Source organism: Salvelinus alpinus, chromosome 11, assembly GCF_045679555.1.
Source record: "Salvelinus alpinus chromosome 11, SLU_Salpinus.1, whole genome shotgun sequence".
NCBI lineage: Eukaryota > Metazoa > Chordata > Actinopteri > Salmoniformes > Salmonidae > Salvelinus > Salvelinus alpinus.
This window is the reverse complement of record NC_092096.1, coordinates 59,172,698-59,198,269: the sequence shown is the minus strand read 5'-3', so window position 1 is coordinate 59,198,269 and position 25,572 is coordinate 59,172,698. Positions and strand designations below refer to the sequence as shown.

At 41.2% G+C, this 25,572-nt stretch overlaps 1 pseudogene; it reads left to right on the top strand.

Annotated features, from left to right (window-relative positions):
• Positions 1–25,354, top strand: part of LOC139533347 (uncharacterized) — a 59,801-nt pseudogene extending 34,447 nt beyond the window's left edge.
• Positions 25,355–25,572: the final 218 nt, after the last annotated feature.

The window sequence follows — 25,572 nt, the reverse complement described above, 5'->3', positions numbered from 1 at the left end:
ACAGGGAGACAGGACGAACAGCTGATCGTCCTCGCAGTGGCAGACCAGATGTAACAACACCTGCACAGGATCAGTACATCCAAACATCACACCACTGGGGCGGCAGTGGTAGTGGTTAGAGTGTTGGACTAGTAACCGGAAGGTTGCAAGATCGAATTCCCGAGCTGACAAGGTAAAAATCTGTCATTCTGCCCCTGAGGCAGTTAACCCACTGTCATTGAAAATAAGAATTTGTTCTTAACTGACTTGCCTAGTAAAATGAAGGTCAAATAAAATAAATAAAACACCTGCGGGACAGGTACAGGATGGCTACAACAACTGCCCAAGTTACACCAGGAACGCACAATCACTCCATCAGTGCTCAGACTGTCCGCAATAGGCTGAGAGAGGCTGGACTGAGGGCTTGTAGGCCTGTTGTAAGGCAGGTCCTCACTAGACATCACAAACCCACCGTCGCTGTGTGTTACAGGGAAGACATCCTCCTCCCTCATGTGGTACCCTTCCTGCAGGCTCATCCTGACATGACCCTCCAGCATGACAATGCCACCAGCCATACTGCTCGTTCTGTGCATGATTTCCTGCAAGACAGGAATGTCAGTGTTCTGCCATGGCCAGCGAAGAGCCCAGATCTCAATCCCATTGAGCACTTCTGGGACCTGTTGGATCGGAGGGTGAGGGCTAGGGCCAATCCCCCCAGAAATGTATTGGAACTTGCAGGTGCCTTGGTGGAAGAATGGGGTAACATCTCACGGCAAGAACTGGTAAATCTGGTGCAGTCCATGAGGAGGAGATGCACTGCAGTACTTAATGCAGCTGGTGGCCACACCAGATACTGACTGTTACTTTTGATTTTGACCAACCCTTTGTTCAGGGACACATTATTCCATTTCTGTTAGTCACATGTCTGTGGAACTTGTTCAGTTTGTCTCAGTTGTGTAAATATTTCTATGAACATAAGATTTAACATGTTAAGTTTGCTGAAAATAAACGCAGTTGACAGTGAGAGGATGTTTCTTTTTTTACTGAGTTTACATATGATCATTACCGTGACTTTTAACAATGTGCTTACATTTGACATACTGTAAGCAGTCACAGCTAACATCAAGGGACTTCATATAATTGACACAAACTGTTGTTTAGGTAAGCTAGTTGGCCAGCTAGCTAGTTAACTGTTTGTGACCTATTACAATATTATGCCAGAGCCAATAAGGCCGCAATATAGAGATGTTTCTAAACGTTATGCAGAAGATTGAAGTCCTAATTACCCTTCTAGTTGTAGTCCCATTGGGCACACATCAAATGACAGCACCCTTTGTAACGTAAAGAGTTTTGTAGTTGTAATTCCCACATCTCATCTTGATGATGGTGATTAGTCTACAAATGACAATCTTGGCAGAGGGAATTCTTACATTCCTTAATATAAGTCTAACTTCTCTGTCATTAAAGTGGTGTGAAAGTGACATTGCAGAAAGAGGGTAGAGAGCCACATACAGTACAGTTACAGTGCCTCAACGACCCTCTTTCTCTTCTCTTATACAATCAACATCATCCACCACACACCCAGCAAGTCCTTCAAAATGCTTCGCATTCAGAGAGAGAGAGAGATTGGTGTCTGCTGTTTGTTTTTCAGGCCTTTTCATTCGCTGCCTCAGTTCCTGCAGTAGTGAAACGATCGTCCCAAAGGAACAGTTAGCTAGAGAAACTCTTCTGAACAGTTTGCTCAGAAGGGTTTAAAGTCCCCAAAGCTGTAGCTTTGATGTTCTAGGTTCCATATTGCTTGATCTATTTCTTCACTCTAGTTGCTATGGTCTGTGTAGGTATACCACCACTAAATACATTTGCATTCTTAAAAGCTAATTGATAATTACTGTAGTGAAATTGGGGGCTAGCCACGACCGGGACTCTATCCGGGATCCAGCGACTGTCAAGCCAACACCTTAACTGTTACGCCAAGAGGTTCGAACCCCTTGACAAGATCACTAGGGGTTGTCTTATGATCTCTCAAAATTGACTTCATTTATTATTAGAAACTGGGTGGTTCGAGCCCTGAAATCTGATTGTCTGATAGCCATGGTATATCTGACCATATACCAATGGTAGGACAAAACATGTATTTTTACTGCTCTAATTACGTTAGTAACCAGTTTGTGGTATACGGCTAAGGGCTGTATCCAGGCACTCCGCTTTGCGTCGTGCATAGGGTTACAAAGGATCGGAAACTTTCCAGGTAAATTTCCTAAATTTTCAATGGGAAGTTAAGCCCTGGAATTTTGGGAATTTTACTTAAATTCATCAAAAAAGTTAGTTTATAACAGTGAACCTTTTTTGTGGGATACACATAAGGCAATTCTAGGTCTTGTGGCATATTTTGGTTAAACTATCCCCAATTCAATGGAATTGCAACCCTCTGAATGCACAGTGCATTCTTCCATCACCTGTTAATTTGTATTATTTTTTAAATTGATCCTTTATTTAATTAGACAAGTCAGTTGTAAGAACAAATTCTTATTTACAATGACGGCCTACCAAAAGGCAAAATGACTCCTGCGGGGACGGGGGCCTGGGATTAAAATAAATAAATAAATGCAATATAAATATAGGACAAAACACACATCACAACAAGAGACAACACAACACTACATAAAGAGAGACCTAAGACAACAACATAGCAAGGCAGCAACACATGACAACACAGCATGGTAGCAACACAACATAACAACAACATGGTAGCAACACAACATGGTACAAACATTATTGGGCACAGTCAACAGCACAAAGGTCAAGAGAGGCTGCTGCCCACATTGAGACACGATCACTGGCCACTTTAATAAATGGATCACTAGTCACTTTTAAACAATCCCACTCTAAATAATGCCACTGTAATAATGTTAACATATCTTACATTACTCATATCACATGTATAAACTGTATTTTATACCATCTACTGCACCCTGCCTATGACCGCTCGGTCATCGCTCATCCATATATTTATATGTACATATTCTCATTCACCCCTTTAAATTTGTGTGTAATAGGTAGTTGTTGGGGAATTGTTCGATTACTTGTTAGATATTACTGCACTGTTGGAACTAGAAGTACAAACATTTTGCTACACTCGCAATAACATCTGCTAACGATGTGTATGTGACCAATACAATTTGATTTTAAGGTAGACAACAATACATCACACAAAGCAGCCACAACTGTCAGTAAGAGTGTCCATGATTGAGTCTTTGAATGAAGAGATTGAGATAAAACTGTCCAGTTTGAGTGTTTGTTGCAGCTCGTTCCAGTCGCTAGCTGCAGCAAACTGGAAAGAGGAGCGACCCAGGGATGTGTGTGCTTTGGGGACCTTTAACAGAATGTGACTGGCAGAACGGGTGCAGTGCACTCTTCCATCGCATGTACAGCTGATTCTCAAGATCTTGCACACTAATGAGATGCTATTGAGCCCACACTACTACACTGTCTGAGCCAAGGACTACATGCTTTCTGGTAAGTTTTGATTACAATACTGGGTGGGGTGAATATATTTTATATGACATACATGGATTTTTGTTTGCTTGTTTGAGCCTGCTAACTGAGGAGTGTTAATTCACCTGTTTCCATACATGTTTCATTTTAAAACATTTATCTTACAAAGGAGTTGTTTAATCTAACTGCTTAACTATTTATCTGTACATGTACATGTAATTGTATCTGTTTTTTTATTACTCACTTTCTTCTAATCTTTACAGGAAAATGCCACGGGCACTATCTGATGTGTGGAGACATTTCACTGCAGCTAATGTAGAAGGAAAAGCTGTGTACATTTGCAAATACTGTGCCAAATCATATGTGAAGAATGCAACAAGAAGCAGAATCATCTGGCCAAGTGCATAAAATTCCCTCAGAGCTTACAACAAGCAACCTCTGGAAAAAGTCCCTCTACTTCTATTCGAGGTGAAAACTATGAATCAGACACCTTATCGATAGCAACAGCTAATGAATCAGATTTTTTTTTAACTCAATGGAGGAACGTAGTCAGAGAAATTCTGATGAATGTCTTGCTCGAGCTGTGTACGCAACTGGTTCACCTCTGATGCTCACAGGCAATGTGTATTGGAAGAGATTTCTGAATGTTCTTCGCCCAGCATACACCCCTCCTACCATACATGCTTTATCTACTCATTTGCTGGATGCAGAGTTCAACAGAGTTCAAGTGAAGGTCTAGCAACCCTAGTCGTACCTAAGAACAGCCCTTGGCCATATACCACACCCCCCGTGCCTTATTGCTTAAAAATGCTTTATATTAACTCTATGGCTTTCCATACTCTTATAGGTCCCATCAAACAAGAACATTGTATCATTTCCTAGCTGCTTTGAGAAGTTTGCTTGTTTAATCATTGGTATAACTGTTGTATAATTTTTGTTTGTAGATGGATTTTAAAAGTAGACCCAGCGAAAGGACGTTGCACAAGCAGCACCTGTATTTAACTAGGTAGGCCAGTTGAGAACAAGTTCTCATTTACAACTGCGACCTGGCCAAGATAAAGCAAAGCAGTGCGACACAAACAACAACACAGAGTTACACATGGAATAAACAAACGTACAGTCAATAACACAATAGAAAGAATCTATATACAGTGTGTGCAAATGAGGTAAGATAAGGGAGGTAAAGCAATAAATAGGCAGTAGTGGCGAAGTAATTACAATTTAGCAATTAAACACTGGAGTGATAGATGTGCAGAAGATGAATGTGCAAGTAGAGATGCTGGGGTGCAAAGGAGTAAAAAAATAAATGACAATATGGGGATGAGGTAGTTGGATGGGCTATTTACAGATGAGCTATGTACGGGTGCAATGATCTGTGAGCTGCTCTGACAGCTGATGCTTAAAGTTAGTGAGGGAGATATGAGTCTCCAGCTTCAGTGATTTTTGCAATTCATTGCAGTCATTGGCAGCAGAGACCTGGAAGGAAAGGCAGCCAAAGGAGGAATAAGCTTTGGGGGTGACCAGTGAAATATACCTGCTGGAGCACGTGCTACGGGTGGGTGCTGCTATGGTGACCAGTGAGCTGAGATAAGGCGGGGCTTTACCTAGTAAAGACTTATAGATGACCTGGAGCCAGTGGGTTTGGCGAAGAATATGAAGTGAGGGCCAGCCAACGAGAGCATACAGGTCACAGTGGTTGGTAGTATATGGGGCTTTGGTGACAAAAACGGATGGCACTGTGATGGACTGCATCCAATTTGCTGAGTAGAGTTTTGGAGGCTATTTTGTAAATGACATCGCCAAAGTCAAGGATCGGTAGGATTTTTTACGAGGGTATGTTTGGCAGCATGAATGAAGGATGCTTTGTTGCGAAATAGGAAGCCGATTCTAGATTTAATTTTGGATTGGAGATGCTTAATGTGAGTCTGGAAGGAGAGTTTATATGGTTAGACACCTAGGTATTTGTAATTGTCCACATTTTCTAAGTCAGAACCGTCCAGAGTAGTGATGCTGGACGGGCGGGCAGGTGCGGGCAGTGATCGGTTGAAGAGCATGCATTTAGTTTTACTTGCATTTAAGAGCAGTTGGAGGCCACGGAAGGAGAGTTGTATGGCATTGAAGCTCATCTGGAGGTTAGTTAATACAGTTTCCAAAGAAGGGCCAGAAGTATACAGAATGGTATCGTCTGCGTAGAGGTGGATCAGAGAATCACCAGCAGCAAGAGCGACATCATTGATGTATACAGAGAAAAGAGGATGCTCTTGATGGTGCAGCTGTAGAACCTTTTGAGGATCTGGGTACCCATGCCAAATCTTGAGGCATGTCTAAGTGATATTCTTCAAGACCCAATGCATACCAGTTTGAATGATAAGTGAGTGTTCTTATCACTAAGTTGGCCTTTAAGCCATATAATCTGGTTCTACTACTCACATGCAGGTTGAACAAAAAACAGATTAATGCAGAAATAGGCAACAGTCATAAGTGACGTACTTCACGTATTTCTGTTGTGGCCCCAGACGAGTACACCAGAATCAACTAATCATCAAGCCCTCAATGAGTTGAATCAGGTGAGGACTGGAAGACTGGATTTGGGGAAAAAACATGTACAGTAGACTGTCGACATTATAGACCGAAGGGTTCTCAAGAGGTCTGTTTCTCTTATCAGTTTATGGTGAGTGGGACGAAGTTGTCCCTACACTATGATCTTGGGTCAGTTTAGAATTTCCCCCACTAATGGTTAAGGATTGGATTGGGGGAGGGGAAGCTGATCCAAGATCTGTACATAGGGGAAACATCACCATGTACATGTTCAGCTCCTTGCAGTACAGGCATCTGCAGCCAGAGGGCAGCATCACAAAGCAGTGATTTACAGGTTAGTCACTTGTACAAGTCTATGATGGAAGATTTTTTAATTCATGTTAATTAAGGTGGTGAATGTTTGGGGTGCATAATGATAAACATGGAAGCCATACGGGGTTTTAAGGATTTTGTTCTTATTGGAGATGGTGACTATTGAAAAAACTGATGTTGTCGTACCAAAGCACTGGTTCATTGACACAGCGGTACAATACAGCAGCCGGAATGGGTCTAACTAAAAGGGAAAATGGCTTGTTGCAAAGAATGTATAGTCTTTTGTAGGGAATTTTAATTAATACAGGGTTAAACACAAACCCCTGGCTTGGGCCGCAATCAGCAGGGTACAATGTGTAATGTTCACATAGAAATATAATCTGTAGAACAAACATTCCCCTTTTAATATGTAGAATAAGGAATCACATATTCTATTCATGGTATGTCTAATACAACGTTCCACAACGGTTGTCTGCTGAACCAGATTCCCTTGTCTAGAAACCCTGGCATCAGTCGGAGCTGTTTGCCAACCAAGCAGCTGGGTACACGCTGGGTGCCATTCTCGTGATCGACCATGCTCTTTGCGAATAATATGCATTAAAGCCCATCCTTCCTACTTGGTCCTGCCAGTTAGCCTTTGGAGATGATCCAGCCCAGGCTGCAAGACCCCGTGGCATCAGAGACATATGTTTGTCTGTCACCTGCTGAGCATAGTTCCTTCTGTCTTCCCTGTCAGGGCATGGTGGTGGGGGAGTTAGACCATGGTCATGGTTGATCATGCATAAACGTATCATGCCGCACAGTTAGGAGAGAGGGAGCTTTTTACAGGAGAAGGTTAGTTTGTGTTGTCAACATAAAACGTATCATTTTTTATTTTTTACGAATAATAAAAATGTGTTTTCATCAAATCTTTGGCCATCACTTTAGCATAAATGCAATTAATTTATGAATGACATCTCTCATTTCCCTGGGTGAGAATTTTTGTGAGAATTGACTTCTCTGTTTTTCAAGGTGAGTTTAAAGTTGGTTTGCTGCCAAACTGTTGATAACTACACAACAAGATATACTTCCCCCAAAAGCGTTAGGAGTTGTAGATACAGCGGACCTTACAACTGTCATTCTATAGATCTATGCTGCTTGGCTCAAGATGCTCTGATTCAAGCTATTAAGATAGCTCACGTTTTTTTAATTTTTTTTATTTTAATCTGACCTTGATAGATTTCCTCTGCAGCAGAAATGATTGAAAAGCTTTCATTATGACTTTGTAGACACTCATTGAAAATTATCTATCGTACTTAACTTCATTAAATTGTATTTGATTTATCCTTTATTTAAACAGGTGAGTCCGATTGAGGTAGAACTCTCCTGGCATTTAATAGAGAAGGGCACTCAAGCAACTCTGCAGGAGCAAGTATTTGGAGTTTTCCCCATTGGTGACCACCCTTCCCCCTCTTACACACACACACATACTTTCCTGTGACTCCCACTTGGGTTGTTTCTCTGTACCCTGGCAGGATTAAGGCTGAGGGTTGAGCACAGCTGCAACCCTGATAAAAATCTTGCAATTTCACAGTCTGTGGCGTTCTCTCATCCCCTAATCCACATAGCACATACAGAATACGGGAACTCCTTACCAGGAAGAGAATGAGTTGTTCTGAGCAGCATTTCCGGTTTGCAGCCACCATAAATTTAATAGACTTAAGTCAGAAGGTGTGAAATAGGTGTCCAGCCCCAGATGTGTACAGTTGAAAAGTCGTGTGTCCATGTCCTGACCAGGTGTAGACTACTGTAATTATGATTGATGTGACTGATATATGGGGTTTCATTACAAGCAGAAGTTGGCTATGGCCAGGAATCACAATATCTGTATTTGCAAGGTGACACCTGCAGAGACTTACCTGGTGTTAGACTTTTTTCTCTCAATAGTTTTTAATTATATTTTAAGCTGCACTACCTTGTTGGGGTCAAAGTGTCTCAGAGAGCCAGATCCCTGCCTTTCCGAATCCCCACAACCAACCCTCTGCATTATGCCACCTATGCCCAGTCTCTCTAGGGCATGGCTCATCCCTGGCAGACACAGTGACATCCATCTGCCAAATGGCACAGGTACATAGTCGTGTGCCCTTGTCCTGTCCCAGTCTGTTTGATCAGGGGCCAAACGAAGACCCAGTGGTCCCCACTGTGGAGCTCTGGGCTCTAAGCTCTGTCAGTGGCCCCAGGGGCCTCACAGCGGCCCTACCAGCGGCTCTCTCTTGAGGCTTTGGAGAGATTAATAGTTCCTCCTCTGCTGAGGCCTTTTGTAAAGCAGTGCCCAGGCGTGTTCAAGCTGTTGGAGTAGCGGGGAGGCCGGTTTAGGCCAGGGGACGGGCCTGGCGACGAGGGGGGTTGGCTTATTCCACTGCAGGTCAGTTCATAAGAGGGAGGTGGCGGCTCCGCATTTTCAATTAATCTTCTTCGCCTGAGCTGGGGACCCGGGTGGAGCCCAAAACATACCAGTAATTTGATGGGACAATTGCCACAGTGTAGCAATTATGTGCTCACAAGGAAGGAGTCAAATTACAGAGTTGCAACCTTGAAATGCAAACGAAAGGTGCAATACTCTTCATACCGTGTATCTTATGTTATATTTCAGTCTCCATCAAGGCTATCACCTAGTGGTGATAGTGCAGTTCTACTTGTTTTCCACAAAGGGGTGCTGCCGATTTTTAAAAGGTTGGTACTGCACCTAATAATTTTTGAATAAAGGGTTAATAAATTGTTGGTTGTTTAATAACTGCTGACAGAGGTCCAGAGACACATGTTGACACTCTTCAAACATTTTCCCCCAGGGGGCCTAACACTCCCTTAGGTCTTCCTCCAGCCCCTCCTGTGATGTCTAAAGATTTGCTTCTCACATGTATTAGCAGGTTTCTCTATGACAACTATGCCAATTATTCTTACACACGTGCAATAATGGATTGACTCAACGTCCAACTAATTGTGTGCAAGATGGTGGCCCATGTGGGGATTATGGTGATTTCTCTAACATTGAGGGTGGGAATTATGTGGTAGAAAAATGACTTCAAATGCAATGGACATTGAATTGATCATGTTGAATGTGTGTTGTTTGTTTAGGTTTATCTCTGGATGCCTGGATTTCTGCCCACAGCCCCGGTTTAGATTAGGGTATTATCTGTTCACACTAGACCACAGCTGAACAATCAAATAAGCCACAACACACAACTAATGTTTTCCAGCGTCACAGTCAGGATTAAAGGTTCACTCATGGGTGATTCTCATGAAACCAGTTTTAAACATGTCTGTAGCCAATTGAGTTACAAAACCATGATGCATCTGCAAAAATCAACTATCATTCTGAAGACTAAGATGGGCTAATTCTACATTTTTTCCCTGAATTTTGACATTTTTGCCCCAAATTCTCTATACCGAAATGCGTCTGGATTAAATTCTCAGGTAATTTTATAAAATGCAATAATATGTTGTTGTAGTTTGTTCATAAGTCATAAAAATGATATAATAGTTGAAGTTTACATCAAACTATAATATTTATTACGTAAAACAGTGTGTGCCGTAATTGCCATAACACTTTTTCAAGTTCATGTAAAAACTCCAATCTGTTTATAAACAAAGGTTTATTCACCCATGATGCATCATCTAAAGAAGTAGATGACCACAGTAAATGTATTCGCTCATATGCCTTCAGAATGAGGTTCTTATTCTCAAACACCCCCTTCACCCCACTTGGCCTTTTCATTACTGAAACAGCTAAAAAGCTCAAATTGGGAAAGTCAGAAACATTAACTTACCAACATGGAGGCATGAACGGGCTTTAGTGATGTGGTCAATTATTTGCTGACTCATAATGGGTGTCTCCTATTATTTGCACACGGAGCTAAGTGCCTCATTACAAAAAACACAATTCTCATCACCACACCATTTAAAGGTCTGTTTCAGTAATGAGAAGCTTAATTTCGGTAATGATATTAAGCTATTTGAATGTATAGTCAATGGGTGTGCTGTGTTGGTAACTTTGATTTACGTAGGGCTTGTCAAGAAATATGGTGTGTTTAAACACCATTTAACTTTAAGACGCAATCGGCAGTGTGTGTGTTTCAGCAAAGAGCAATCGCACCACTTAAAGGCCCCCACTAGAGGGTAATGCCGCCTCTATTTCGACGGCAGAAATTGTCCTTTAGGTTCCATCTCCGAAAAATGAAGCAGGCTGCTAATACATATTCACGAATTGGGGGTGGGAACGTCGTGAGTTTTTTCCACGTGTAGTGGAGAAATAACAAGTAGCGCACTGACCAAAATATGTGAGAGGAGTTGAGCGGTCGGAAATCCTATATCTCACAGAGCAGCACCGCGCCTGCGCTCCACAGTCTTTCCAACAACTCCGCGAAAAAACGCTCCTTGCTCACAGAACAAAATGCTCAAAATTCGTTCAATTAATTAAAATCACCATTTAACCAATACCCATGTATTTTTGTGACTACCTGGATCTACCATTTGGTTTTGAAGTATTGAAACCAAACCATATGATTTGAATGAAAATGGTTTTAATAAACAACATGAAAAGGTGCCTGTAAGACATTTCAAATAGGCTACATTTTCAAATAGGTTACATGTCACATTAAACTGCATATAAACACTAAATAGGCCAGGGGCCAGACAGGTAGCCTAAGGAACGACAATAAATTACTTTAGGCTATATTATTATTTCAATTATTTGAAGGATATAGCCTACAAATAAATAAATTGTGAAGCATTTGTGAGTAGGCACACTAGAGTGGCAGGAACATTAAGCGCTCAGTATTTAACCATTTCATTCTATTAAATCATTAGTCTATAAATTGCGCATATAGGCCATGACTTACTTAATGCCGTATTAGGCTCAGTCTACAATGCCTTTGAATTTACTTTTAGAAACACGAGTTTGGCTTCAGGCTTATGCAATGGTGGCTGGAGTGGAATACCTTCTCCGTGCTTGCAGACTGGGGATGCCGAACACCCTTCGGGCAACTCTTGCCAAGCTGGGCAGAGATGCGTGTTTTAATTATATATATTTATTAGGTAGGCCTAAAGGGTTTTAGGCAAAATAACGCTATCAAAACTGAAAGCTCCTTGAAAGAGAATGTCAGGCCTATTGTATAGAGATAATAGAACGAAAATGAACGAAACTTTTAAGAGATCTGATTTGTTCTTTGATAAATACTTCGCTACAATGACACATTTAGCTAGTTAAACACCTTGTTCCTTTCTGTTAGCATGTGCACGTAATAACTTACACCATCATGCTTTCACCTGTCTTCAGATTCCACAATGATTATTTAGTTGTGCACACTACATCACTGCTCTCCGTCTTCCTCATCTTTGTAAGGCGCCTTGATTTTGCACCTGTGTGTTTAATCAGTTTCTCTATGAAAATATTTAGCCACGCTCCAGCCTTTGGGAAACTCGCTCCAGTCAAATTGGGCATGCTCCGCTCACATACTCTGGCAACTAATGTTATCCGTTGTATCCGGGTTCCAAAATGCAATCGTTTCACACACAATTTTACAATTTAGGCAAGACTAGCGCAAGAATAAATTAAACTTGACAAATTATCCAATAGATGATGATAATTTGCTGGTAAAAAAAAGTGGAGGTGCATAAACAGGCAGGCAGCCAAACGTAGGCTAAAGCAAAAAAAACTCTAGCCACAGACAGAAGAGGCAGCGAGACACCCCACTTGCTGTTTTTTTCTGGTTCAATGAAAGTCAATGAACTAAGTAGACCAGACCCAGCTGCTATTGCAAACGGCCTGAGTGAACTATCTTCGTTTATCCACCATCTTCGCTGTAGCCAAAGCTGATCTATTATATTACTCAGCGCACTGGTGACTCGCTAACTTTGCAGAAGTTTCTGATTAATAAACAATGCCATGCTGGTGGGTGGTACCATTCAAATAAACCCCAGCCCCGAAATTGTAGTCTAAAAATACTGTACACGTCATTTCATAGGAAAAGACACGTCATTGGCACAAATTGGAACGAAGCAGGCAGTTCAGTTTTGTCACTTCAAGCCCAAATATATCATACTTTGACTAAAAAGATGACTTGACGTACAACATTGTGCAACATCATGCGTAAGTTCTGTCCACTCTTTCAGCTCGAAAAAAGTGGATTTCTTACTGGTGTGGGCGTTTAATGGAGGATATCCCCAATTTTTACCTGATTCACAGTTACCTATTGTGTTATGCCGTTTGACCATATCCCACCCTATGTTCCACAAAGTGCCAACAGTCAGTATTTGGATAATATGTGTGCAATGCTTGATAGTGTGTGTGTGATGTTAACAGAGAGGTCTATTTTCTGGGTGACCTGAACATTGACTGCTTAGTAACTAACAGAGTGCATACCAATAGTGTTGGATCTGTGACATCCACTTGTATTGATCATATCTTTACTAATGCTGCAGAGCTTTGCTCCAAAGCAATATCAGTTCCCATTGGCTGTAGTGATCATAACAATGTGGCAATAACAAGGAAAGCCAAAGTGTCAAAGTTTGGGCCTAAAGTAATTGAAAGGGATCATACAAAATGCTTTCTCAGGACTCTTTTGTTGATGAAAAAAAAATGTATGTTGATCTGATGTGTATAAGGAAGTGAATCCAGATGCAGTACTGGAAGTATTTGTAAAATTATTCATGCCAATTGTTGACACGCATACACCTGTTAAGACATTTACTGTGAGAACTGTTCGAGCACCCTGTATTGACGATGAATTGAAAAATGATATTGTTAAAATAAATTATGCAAATAAGTCAGGCTGCTCAGCTGATTGGTTGGCATGCTGTAAATTAAGAAATCGAGAAGTTGACGGGTCATTCATAACCAAACCTTCCAATATCACCAATCATTTCAATGACTATTCTACTAGTAAAGTGGAAAAACTCAGAAGTGACAACATTGAACAGTGAACCATCATATTTTTTAAATAAAATATCTAATAATGAAAGAGAAGTGTTGCTGTTTTGAATTTGGTCAAGTTAGTGTGGGAGAGATGGGGAAACTATTGTTATCCATCAATAATGATAAGCCACCAGGTATAGACAACCATGATGGGAAACTATTGAGAATGGTAGCAGATTGTATTGCCACCCGTATTTGCTATATCTTTAACCAAAACCTAAAGGAGTGTGTGTGTGTGTGTGTGTGTGTGTGTGTGTGTGTGTGTGTGTGTGTGTGTGTGTGTGTGTGTGTGTGTGTGTGTGTGTGTGTGTGTGTGTGTGTGTCCACAGGCGTGGAAGGAAGCTAAAGTAATTTCACTGCCTAAAAATGCTATTTTTAAAAGAACTAGTTAACTACTGACTTTGAGCATGCATAGAGCAGTGCAAATAGAGAAGGGCACTCAACTTGTACTGCACTTATTCAGAGGATAGATGATTGGTTAAAATAAATGGATAATAAGATGATAGTTGAGCTGTATTGTCAGATTTCAGTGCAATCTTTGATGTTATTGATCATAAATTGTCACTTGCTATGGCTTTACATCACCTGCCATCACATGGTTGGGGAGTTATTTATCCAGTAGAACCCAGAGAGTGTTCTTCAATGGAAGCTTCTCTAACATCAGATACTGTATGTACAGTGCGGTGACCCAAAGGGCAATTGCCTTGGGCCGTTACTCTTCTCTGTTTTTACAAATGATTTGCCACTGGTCTTACACAAAGCTAGAATGACTATGTATGCAGATGATTCCACACTCTACATGTCAGCACCTAAAGCCAGTGAGCTCATGAAGTTAGGAGTTACAGTCAGTATCAGAATGTGTGATTAATAATAAACAGGTCTTAAATACATCTAAAACTAAATGCATTGTATTTGGTTCAAAACATTCTGTAAGACCTAAACCTCAATTAGAGTTGTGCGGAAAGTGTGTGACCATTGAACAAGTTGAGGAAGCTAAACTCCTAGGTAAAACATTGGATGGTCAATTATCATGGTCAAGTCGTATTGACAAAGTTGTTGTGGAGATGGGGAGTGGTATGTCTGTTAATAAAAAGATGTTCTGCGTTTTTGACACAAAAATCAACTATACTTGTTGTAAAGGCTCTGGTCTTGTCACATGTTGATTACTGTCCAGTAATATTGTCAAGTGCAGCAAAGAAAGACCTAGCAAAGCTGCAGCTGGCTCAAAACAGAGCATCACACCTTGCCCTTAACTGCACATACAGAACTAACATCAACAACATGCATGGCAGTCTTTCCTGGTTGAGGGTTGATGAGAGATTAACTGATTCTCCTAGTTTTTATGAGAAATAATACTGTGATGAAAATTCCAGATTGTCTGCATAATCAAATAAAATTCAGCTCAGACACCCATATCCCACAAGAGATACCACCAGGGTTCTCTTCACTGTCCCCATGTCCAAAACAAATTCACGACAATGCAAAGTATTATACAGAGCCATGATCGCGTGGAACTCCCTTTCATCTCCACTTCCTCAAGCAAACAGCGAAATTATCTTTAAGAAAACTGATTATTTTTTAGTTGTTTGTATTGTTTTTGTTGTATTGTTTGTGTATCGTTGTATTTTAAATTTGTTTCACTGACCTTGTCTGTCAGTGTATGTGTTTTGTTACTTGTTGTTACTACAGTGGGGAGAACAAGTATTTGATACACTGCCGATTTTGCAGGTTTTCCTACTTACAAAGCATGTAGAGGTCTGTAATTTTTATCATAGGTACACTTCAACTATGAGAGACGGAATCTAAAACAAAAATCCAGAAAATCACATTGTATGATTTTTAAGTAATTAATTTGCATTTTATTGCATGACATAAGTATTTGATACATCAGAAAAGCAGAACTTAATATTTGGTACAGAAACCTTTGTTTGCAATTACAGAGATCATACGTTTCCTGTAGTTCTTGACTAGGTTTGCACACACTGCAGCAGGGATTTTGGCCCACTCCTCCCTACAGATCTTCTCCAGATCCTTCAGGTTTCGGGGCTGTCGCTCGGCAATACGGACTTTCAGCTCCCTCCAAAGATTTTCTATTGGGTTCAGGTCTGGAGACTGGCTAGGCCACTCCAGGACCTTGAGATGCTTCTTACGGAGCCACTCCTTAGTTGCCATGGCTGTGTGCTTCGTGTCGTTGTCTTGCTGGAAGACCCAGCCACGACCCATCTTCAATGCTCTTACTGAGGGAAGGAGGTTGTTGGCCAAGATCTCGCGATACATGGCCCCATCCATCCTCCCCTCAATACGGTGCAGTCGTCCTGTCCCCTTTGCAGAAAAGCATCCCCAAAGAATGATGTTTCCACCTCCATGCTTCACGGTTGGGATGGTGTTCTTGGGGTTGTACTCATACTTCTTCTTCCTCCAAACACGGCGAGTGGAGTTAGACCAAAAAGCTCTATTTTTGTCTCATCAGACCACATGACCTTCTCCCATTCCTCCTCTGGATCATCCAGATGGTCATTGGCAAACTTCAGACAGGCCTGGACATGCACTGGCTTAAGCAGGGGGACCTTGCGTGCGCTGCAGGATTTTAATCCATGACGGCGTAGTGTGTTACTAATGGTTTTCTTTGAGACTGTGGTCCCAGCTCTCTTCAGGTCATTGACCAGGTCCTGCCGTGTAGTTCTGGGCTGATCCCTCACCTTCCTCATGATCATTGATGCCCCACGAGGTGAAATCTTGCATGGAGCCCCAGACCGAGGGTGATTGACCGTCATCTTGAACTTCTTCCATTTTCTAATAATTGCGCCAACAGTTGTTTCCTTCTCACCAAGCTGCTTGCCTATTGTCCTGTAGCCCATCCCAGCCTTGTGCAGGTCTACAATTTTATCCCTGATGTCCTTACACAGCTCTCTGGTCTTGGCCATTGTGGAGAGGTTGGAATCTGTTTGATTGTGTGTGGACAGGTGTCTTTTATACAGGTAACGAGTTCAAACAGGTGCAGTTAATACAGGTAATGAGTGGAGAACCGGAGGGCTTCTTAAAGAAAAACTAACAGGTCTGTGAGAGCCGGAATTCTTACTGGTTGGTAGGTGATCAAATACTTATGTCATGCAATAAAATGCAAATTAATTATTTAAAAATCATACAATGTGATTTTCTGGATTTTTGTTTTAGATTCCGTCTCTCACAGTTGAAGTGTACCTATGATAAAAATTACAGACCTCTACATGCTTTGTAAGTAGGAAAACCTGGAAAATCGGCAGTGTATCAAATACTTGTTCTCCCCACTGTATGTGTTTTTTGTGGACTCCAGGAAGAGTAGCTGATGCTTCTGCAAAAGCTAATGGGGATCCAAATAATCAAATAAAACAGATAGCTCAGTGATTTTAGTATTATGCAAGTCATTTGGGATGAACAAATTACACACTTTGATGATTTGCTAGATTATGGAATCTCTGATAGAGATCAGTACAGTTCTTCCAATGGAAAACTATGCAACACTCATTACTGAAACATGCAGTCTCATCTCCGGAACTTGTTCGTTATTACCGTAATGCACCAATATTTAGGAAATATTAGGAAAAATAAAACGTATATTTTAGAATTTTTGGCTTAATCTGATAGTGTGACTATTTTTAGTCTATCCAAATATGTGTACATTAAAACAACATGTATACACAAGTGATTATGACAACAACAAAAATATTCCAAATAGGCTGTGTTACAGTGATTAGATTACGAAATACATTTTAATAATTGAATTTAAAATATTTACAATTTCAGTGTTATGTTTAACTCATGCCTTTTAATTAGGGACCAATGTTAAAAAATCTATGTGAAGTTGAATAGTTTCTTACTTTTTTTTACTTTAATTTTTGCATTGCTGGTTGTGAAAATATAGGTAAAATGCATAATATATGATCAAAAAACATAATAATTATGAAATAGATCAGTACAGATCGTATTCTCAGTGATCGAAGAGGACATTTTGTGAAAAATGACACCAGATAATTTTTGGGTCATGCCAGTTTTGTGAGAATGACCCTCATATGCATAACAACACAGGTCATTTTCTCATAGACTTGTGTAGGCCTATGTACGCTGCATTTTAACTAGCTTGTTTCCTGGTAAAACCCAATATATTTTTTAAACATTCTGAGAACAGAAGTGAAAATTTCACCTGTTCTGGACCCTTTATTTTTAGGTTGCAGGGAGGTTCTGAGAACTTTTTACTCTGGATCCTTTCAAGTTTTCCTGGGAGGTTTTATTAACGCTCTGAGAAAGGAAATTATAGGTTATTTGGAGGTTTTTGAATAACTTCCTTAACTTTTACTGTTTCAATAAGACTTGTAATAACACTGCTAGCTTTTCTGAACTCCAAGCACAGATAGGAGACCTGGAAATGCATTTCCTTAGGCATTACTCATGCAAACACATTTCTAACGATGGGTTGGGCCAGAGACAGAACACACGTGGGTCAAGCGGCGTCTTGAAAATGTGTCTTTGATACTCTGCTTGGTTAGAGGCGATTAAATCACTGACTTTGTTTTGAACAACACCCCTCATTTTGACGTCACCACAAACGACTTCAATGATGGCCGTCTCAGACAGAAGTAGGTAGTGAACATAGGGCAGTGATATAATTCACTTTGAGTCGTCAGGCAATGGAATTAGTGCACTTCGCCACCAGGATGAAGCTAGCATGCCATGTTTTTTTAAGCATACAAAGCTGTTCATTTTAGTCTATTCAAACAGACCCCATTTCAAAGGAAACAAGCACTCATTAAGAGCAGATGTGGCCAATTAGTGGGTATGGCTAACACATCTGAACACACTTAAGATAGAGGATACAGAGTTTTGTTGATGCTGAGAACGGAATGTATATGTTTTTAAATGTAATTCTCAAAATGTTCTCTGAACGCAACTAAAGTTTTCTTAACGTTCTAGGAACAATTTGAGAACCTGACTTTAAAAAGAACCATGAGGATTCTGTAGGAAATCTTATGCTGAAGTATTGAAATTCCCACAGAAGAACATTGTTTCTTAATGTTCTCTGAACTATTTAAGAACATTCCCAGTGTCAAACCAGTTGGAGAACGTTCCTAGGACATTACCTAAATATAAATTCAATGTAACCATGTTTGAACTTTTAGGAAACGTTCTGTTACAGTAATGAAATACCAAGAAAATTATGTAAAGTTCCTTAAATGTGCAGAGAATGTTTCAAAGCCAAACAACTATCCTGCACCATTCCCATAACATTGTGGGAAGGTTGTATGCAAAATAACCACAGGACAACCACCAAGATATAGTTCTCAGAACATTATGTGCTAGCTGGGTTTTGTTCACCCAAACTCATCAATAGTGTGAGCTATTAGTATTATGGTCTGTCTCTGAAGCATCAGTTGTATGTAAACTTCTTCCCAGAAAGCAATATATCAAACATCTTTCATCACATAGCACTCCACACACTCATCCTCCAAGTACACAATCAAGCCTAGAATCTATCCAAAGGGAACTTCTAACCTAACACTTGAAAAAAGGGGGCCAGGTATTTCTAGCCAAAGAACTTTATGCCTGGAAAACAATTTTAATTATTTTCTTCACTCCGATGCAGGTGAGGGCATTGGATTCCAGCTGAATCACGCGCTGCGGCGCCCCCTGGCAGCTCCAGGTGCTGCTCTCGCCTCGAGTTGGATGGTGGCCATTTTGTTATCAAAAGCTACGGGTAAGATTTCCTGCTCCCCTCTGTCTCTCTCCCTCCACTGGCTCCCAGAATCGGCCCACTCTACAAAGAGGGGAGAATCTGTTTACCTAAAACACGATAACCAAATGAAGGAGAAAGGAAAGTGGCTGGTTTGGTTGTGAATAAACATGAGTATTGGAGACAGAGAGAAGATGATATGCTGCTGGTTGTCAAGCAGACAAGAAGGTAGCAGGTAGCCTAGTGGTTAAGAGCGTTGTAACCGAAAGGTTGTTGTGTTCGAATCCCAGAGTTGACTAGGTGAATAAGCTGTTGATGTGTCCTTGAGAAAAGCACTTGACCCAAATTGCTCTTGTAAGTCACTCTGCATAAGAGTGTCTGCTAAAATGTAAGGCCTATTTCTTTTGGTTGCTATCCACTAGTGGTGGTTCAGTTAATAATTAACAGGCTGGCGGATGGATACAGATCTAGTTCTGATGAACGATGGCTCAAGGCTTCTTATCATCTCTTTCTATGCTCAGCAATGAACTTCAGAGATATTGTCATTAAATGGCCATTATCAGATCTACGCATATCTTCACTCTGACTACCGGGAGAGCTTAAGTGTCTTTGATGAGATCAGCTTTTGGGGGGGAGCTCACCGTACCTATCGCCCGTAGCGCCAAAAAAGCGTAATTATGTTCCGTCCCATATGTGACTTATTATTAATGGTGATTCATATAATACACTTCCTTTGCCAATTTTCTAAATTAAAAAAATACCATGTTGATATTTTTTACACCCTGCGCCCCCTCAGCTACCATCTCCCTCATCCCCCAGCCTCCCTGATATCACCATGGCAACTTCCAATCAGTTAGGGATTGGCAGAGCCTGCCAGCTTGTGTGCTTGGCGCGCGCCTCGGAGCGGCGCAGGTGGAGCGCATATGGAGCAGTGCCCCCCCCCCCCCCACCCCCCCCGAAAAACCTTTCCCGCCTGGATGTGCCAGCAGTGCCCATTTTTTAATCCCACCAATACCTTTGTGATCTCCTGATGGAGACAGGGTGCTGCAATCACAGAGACAGGGCCTAGCTGCTGCATGCTGGGATGGCTGCCAGGACCCGCTTCAGTATGCCAAGATGGATGCCTGTAATTTTCACTGATGTTCCTGGATTTATGGATAGATGTAGATATGGATGTTTCTCCACTGCTGTATTTGTTTCCTGCCGGCTATCTTAGTTCTTATAGTCCCTACCTAGTGCAACATATTCAAAGATTTGATTCATGGTTGTTTGAAAGCATTAAGCCTCTGCTAGCATAGTTCCTATAGTCTCTAACGGTGTCTTTTCAAAGGAGCCAAAGTGACCTATCAGCTAGTACTGTCAAAATGTAGCAAAGTCCAAATGGGTCCACCATGCCTAGTTATCCTTCTGTAGTTATGCATATGCACACTATAACATCTTAATACATTTCACCACAGCTCTTTATAGAGAGAGAGACGCATGCGTGGGCATACATTGAGGGCTTCATAATGTCTTCATACTGGTGCGACTTCCCATGGTTTGGGAAGGTAATGTTATGGAAATCACAACCACGTGCAGCAAATAAATCAATCATCCAAGGGACCTCTTATCTGTCACTGCACATTGAAGCAGTCAGTTCTGTGTAGGTTCATTAAGTAGCCACAATAGTCAATGGTAGAAGACCTGGCACCCATCCTGAATCCTGGCTATGTTTAAGCCTCCTCCAGACCTGCCGGCCAGGGGCTTTGGTTAGCTTCGTTAGCTGGTAAATACATCAGCGTTGGCGCCAAATTCTGTGGTGTGTGTGTGTCAAGTAATGCTAGATTTCATTTCTGGATATCCTTAAAAGCAAAATGTTTTTTTTGCACTTACCAAAATTTCACAACTCACTTAATTGGATTTTAAATAAATACAATTAAGATATAATTATGAATGTGTTATGAAGTCCTTTAGTAGGTACCCTTCAAGTAAAGTGTAACCAATGCAGGGATTTTTTTTTATATACATGAGGCCCAATGTGAATACTTGCATCATTCCTGTCTTCTAACAAACACTGTCCAGAAGGATCAGAGACAGAGGGGGTCTCCACGACAACGATAACAACTGTATCTCATTACCCTCCATTCTGGGGCCATAGAGGCAGTGGCAACCATAAACACGCACACACACACACACACACCGATAATAGGCAGCTCGCTAACAAAAGGCACGGGACCGTCTCACTCTTTCGAACTTGAACTCAAGCCAACGCCTCCTATTCATGTTGCCATGTTGGACGGCAGATGTCTTGGCGAGCCTGTGGACATTGCCAGATCTATACAGCCCACGAAGGCATTATAATGACGGTCAGAGGTCCTATCTACTGGGATCCACAGTATATTTCAATAAGTCTATTAAAATAAGGAGACGTGTGGTGAGGCCTGCATTATAAAAGGCCTACCTTGGAACAGACTAACGCGCAGTGGAGAAAGATGATAACAGCTGCACACTCAATTAAACAGGTCTTATCATGGCTGTGTAGATATATTTGACCGGCTGGGCTTGACTCCGGTGTCCTGGTACTGTGTTAGCCCGCTGAGCTAAAACCTAGGTGTTTGCTTGGGGAGCTAACGCAAGTCTTCAGGTCTCAGGCAAGGTTACTGATTACGTGAGTGTGGTTCACCGAACCAGCTCTGTTATACTTCAACCCTCTTTGACCTCATGCTTCACTCGCAGTATCATACAGTTAACAGGATTTCATGGTCTAAGGTTTATGTTTAAAAAAATTGTCATTCAGACAGGATTTGCCTGACAGCTGGCATATGGGCATGTACGATAAAATTGCCTAGATGAGGTAAATAAACTGTGCTGCTTCTTGCTGTGCAGTATGAGGTGCTACTCACACTTCAATTTCACGCATTGAATGAAATGAAGTCACACCGTACAAGATGAAAGTTGATAATAAACCAGACACATACAGTTCCTGGTGAAAGTCTTCACACCCCTTGCACAATGTTACATTTTTTTCTGCCTCACAATTAAATAAAACAATTATATTAGATATTTTTCCTACAGATCTACACAACCTACTCCACATTTTCAAAGTGAAAGAAAATGACTGAACATTTTCCAACTTAATAATACAACAAAATTTCTTGATTGCGTATAACTTTACACCCCAGAGTTAATAGTTGGTGGAAGCACATTTGGCAGCCATTAGAGCTGTGAATAATTTTGAATAAGATTTTACCAACTTTGCAGATCAAGGGGTATAACATTTATTGTAATGACTGGAATTCTGATACACTTTGGTTTTTAATGTAAAGATATCATTTAATCATATTATTATATGTAGTAGAAAGCGATGGGTTAGAAGAAGCCTACATAATCAACCTATAAAGTCAAATTTAACTTCCATATATGGCCAGCTATGTAAACTGTAACATTGATTTATCTTGCAATAGATGCTGTTCAATTGGTAACATACATCTTCTTCTAATGCCTCTTAAGGGGAAAGTAATCTAAAAGTAACAGAATGTATTCAAATTACGTTACTGAGTTTGGATAAACCAAAAGTTACCTTACTGATTACAATTTTGGACAGGTAGCTAGTAACTTTAACGGATTACATTTAGAAAGTAACCTACCCAACCCTGGTTACAGCCTTAATCTAAAATTGATTAAATGTATAAAAAAAATGTCATCAATCTACACACAATACCCCATAATGACAAAGTGAAAACAGGTTTTTAGAAATGTTTGCAACTATATATAAAAAACAGAAATACCTTAATTACGTAAGTATTCAGACCCTTTGCTATGAGACTCAAAATTGAGCTCAAGTGCATCCTGTTTCCATTGATCATCCTCCATTGATCATGTTTCTATAACTTGATGTGAGTCCACCTGTGGTAAATTCAATTGATTGGACATGATTTGGAAAGGCACACACCTGTCTATATAAGGTCCTACAGTTGACAGTGTATGTCAGAGCAAAAATGCCAAGCCATGAGGTTGAAGGAATTGTCTGTAGAGCTCCGAGACAGGATTGTGTCAAGGCACAGATCTGGGGAAGGGTTACAAAACATTTCTGCAGCATTGACGCTCCCTAACAACACAATGGCTTCCATCATTCCTAAATGGAAGAAGTTTTGAACCACCAAGACTCTTCCTAGAGCAATCGGGGGAGAAGGGTCTTGGTCAAGGAGGTGACCAAGAACCCGATGGTCACTCTGACAGGCCTCCAGAGTTCCTCTGTGGAGATGGAAGAACCTTCCAGAAGGACAACCATCTCTGCAGCGCTCTGCAGCAGGCCTTTATGGTAGAGTGGCCAGACAGAGTCCACTACTCAGTAAAAAGCACATGACAGCCTGCTTGGAGTTTGCCAAAAGGCATCTAAAGGACTCTCAGACCATGAAAAACAAGATTCTTTGGTCTGATGAAACAAAGATTGAACACTTTGGCCTGAATGCCAAGCATCAAGTCTGAAGGAAACCTGACATCATCCCTACGGTGAAGCATAGTGGTGGCAGCATCATGCTGTGGAGATGTTTTTTAGCGGCAGGGGCTCGGAGACTAGTTAGGATCGAGGGAAAGATGAACTGAGCAAAGTACAGAGATCCTTGATGAAATCCTGCTCCAGAGTGCTCAGAACCTCAGACTGGAGAGAAGGCTCACCTTCCAACAGGACAAGCACACAGCCAAGACAACGCAGGAGTGGCTTTGGGACAAGCCTCTGAATGTCCTTTAGTGGCCCAGCCAGAGCCCGGACTTGAACCCGATAGAACATCTCTGGAGAGACCTGAAAATAGCTGTGCAGGGACGCTCCCCACCCAACCGAATACACACCTGTATTCGGGGAGAAATTCCCCGAATACAGGTGTGCCAAGCTTGTAGCGTCATACCCAAGAAGATGCAAGGCTGTAATCGCTGCCAAACGTGCTTCAACAAAGTACTGAGTAAAGGGTCTGAATACTTATGTAAATAAGGTATTTCTGTTTTTTTTTATTTTCAATACATTTGCAAAGAATTCAAAAAACATGTTTTTTCTTTGTCATTATGGGGTATTGTGTGTAGTTTCATGAGAGTAAAATAATATTTAATCGATTTTAGAATATGGCTGTCACGTAACAAAATGTGGAAAGTCAAGGGGTCTGAATACTTTCTGAATGCACTGTTTGTTGACCTAAGACTTGTGCAAGGTTGGTAGAATCTTAAAAATGATTCACAGCTGTAATGGCCACCAAGTATCAACTTCAGGGTGTGAAGACATAAGCAATCAATACATCCTCTTCTTTAGTTTTGTTTTTTTGTGAAACATTTTCTCTGATTTAAAAAAAATGTGGAGTGGGTTGTGTAGATCGATAGGAAAACATTTCTTCTTTAGGTTTAATTTTAAGGCAGCAAAATGTGATGACTGTGCAAGGGCTGTGTAGACTTTCACCAGCGACTGTATGTCCACGTATGGCGAGCTCAGTGGGTATGTTGCTGTGTTTCATCAGGTCTCATAACATATGTTAGGAACTCAGGAGGCTGGTGGGGAGGGGAGCATTAGGACTTTTGAAGTGACAGCCGCATTAAACAGAAAGAAACACCGTTGTGTTTTCTGATTCCCAGAACACATATTGGGAATCTTAACTACCCCCACACCACCCCATCCACACACACATACACATCTCTGTGTGTGTGTGTACACACGTGCACGTGACGTGTGTGCACTCATACGTTTGTATGCGTAAACTCATGCAGGGGAGTCCGGTCCCTAAGCAATCCCAGTTGCCCTTTCCCTATGTAAACCCTTACTTATTGATATCCAGTAGGAGATCTTTGAGTGTTGAAGAAACCACATACAGTTGTTGAGAACAAGGATCCACCGCTGAGGGATAGCCCCCCCCCGCCTTTTTATTTGACTTATCGAAATAGATAATATTCCTGACAGCATTATATTTGAATGTATTGGTTTATGTATTATAATCACAAATCACGTGTCTCTCTCCTCTCTTACTTCCTATCTTTCTCTCCTCTCCTCGCTCCTCCTCCTCCAACTCAGCTGGGCAGATGACTCCTTAATTATCGGAGAATCAAAGTGGACAGAGCCGCCGCTGAGATTCAAAAGCATGGCAAGTGGTGGCCTGCCATTCATCTGGCCCCTGTGCAACACAAACCAGATGGACACGGCCCGTCACCAAGTGACATCTCCAGAAAGCCGCGTCCCCCTGCCAGTCCTCCCACCCCAGAGCCAGAGGAAGATGAAAGGTACGGCCATGGGGAGACCGGTTGTGCCAAACAGCGCCAGATCTGATCTGATGAACAACTGCACAGGGAAGGAATCAAAGTGGCTGGAGGCGCTTGGTGTTTTAGTTGAACAGAAGCTGTTGGAAGATCGACTGCAGTAGGCTGTAAGAGGAGAGAGGCTGGGGAATGCAGGGAATATTACTACTGTAGCTAAATAGACAAAAAATAAGAAGTTATCAATTCCTTCACTATAGTGTGTTGATTAGCTGGGTCTTATATAGTCATATAATAGGTCATATACTGTATAATTTCATTCTTATTAATACTAGGTCTATTTTGTTAATCATTTTTAATTACTTTTTGTTGAATGTATATCACT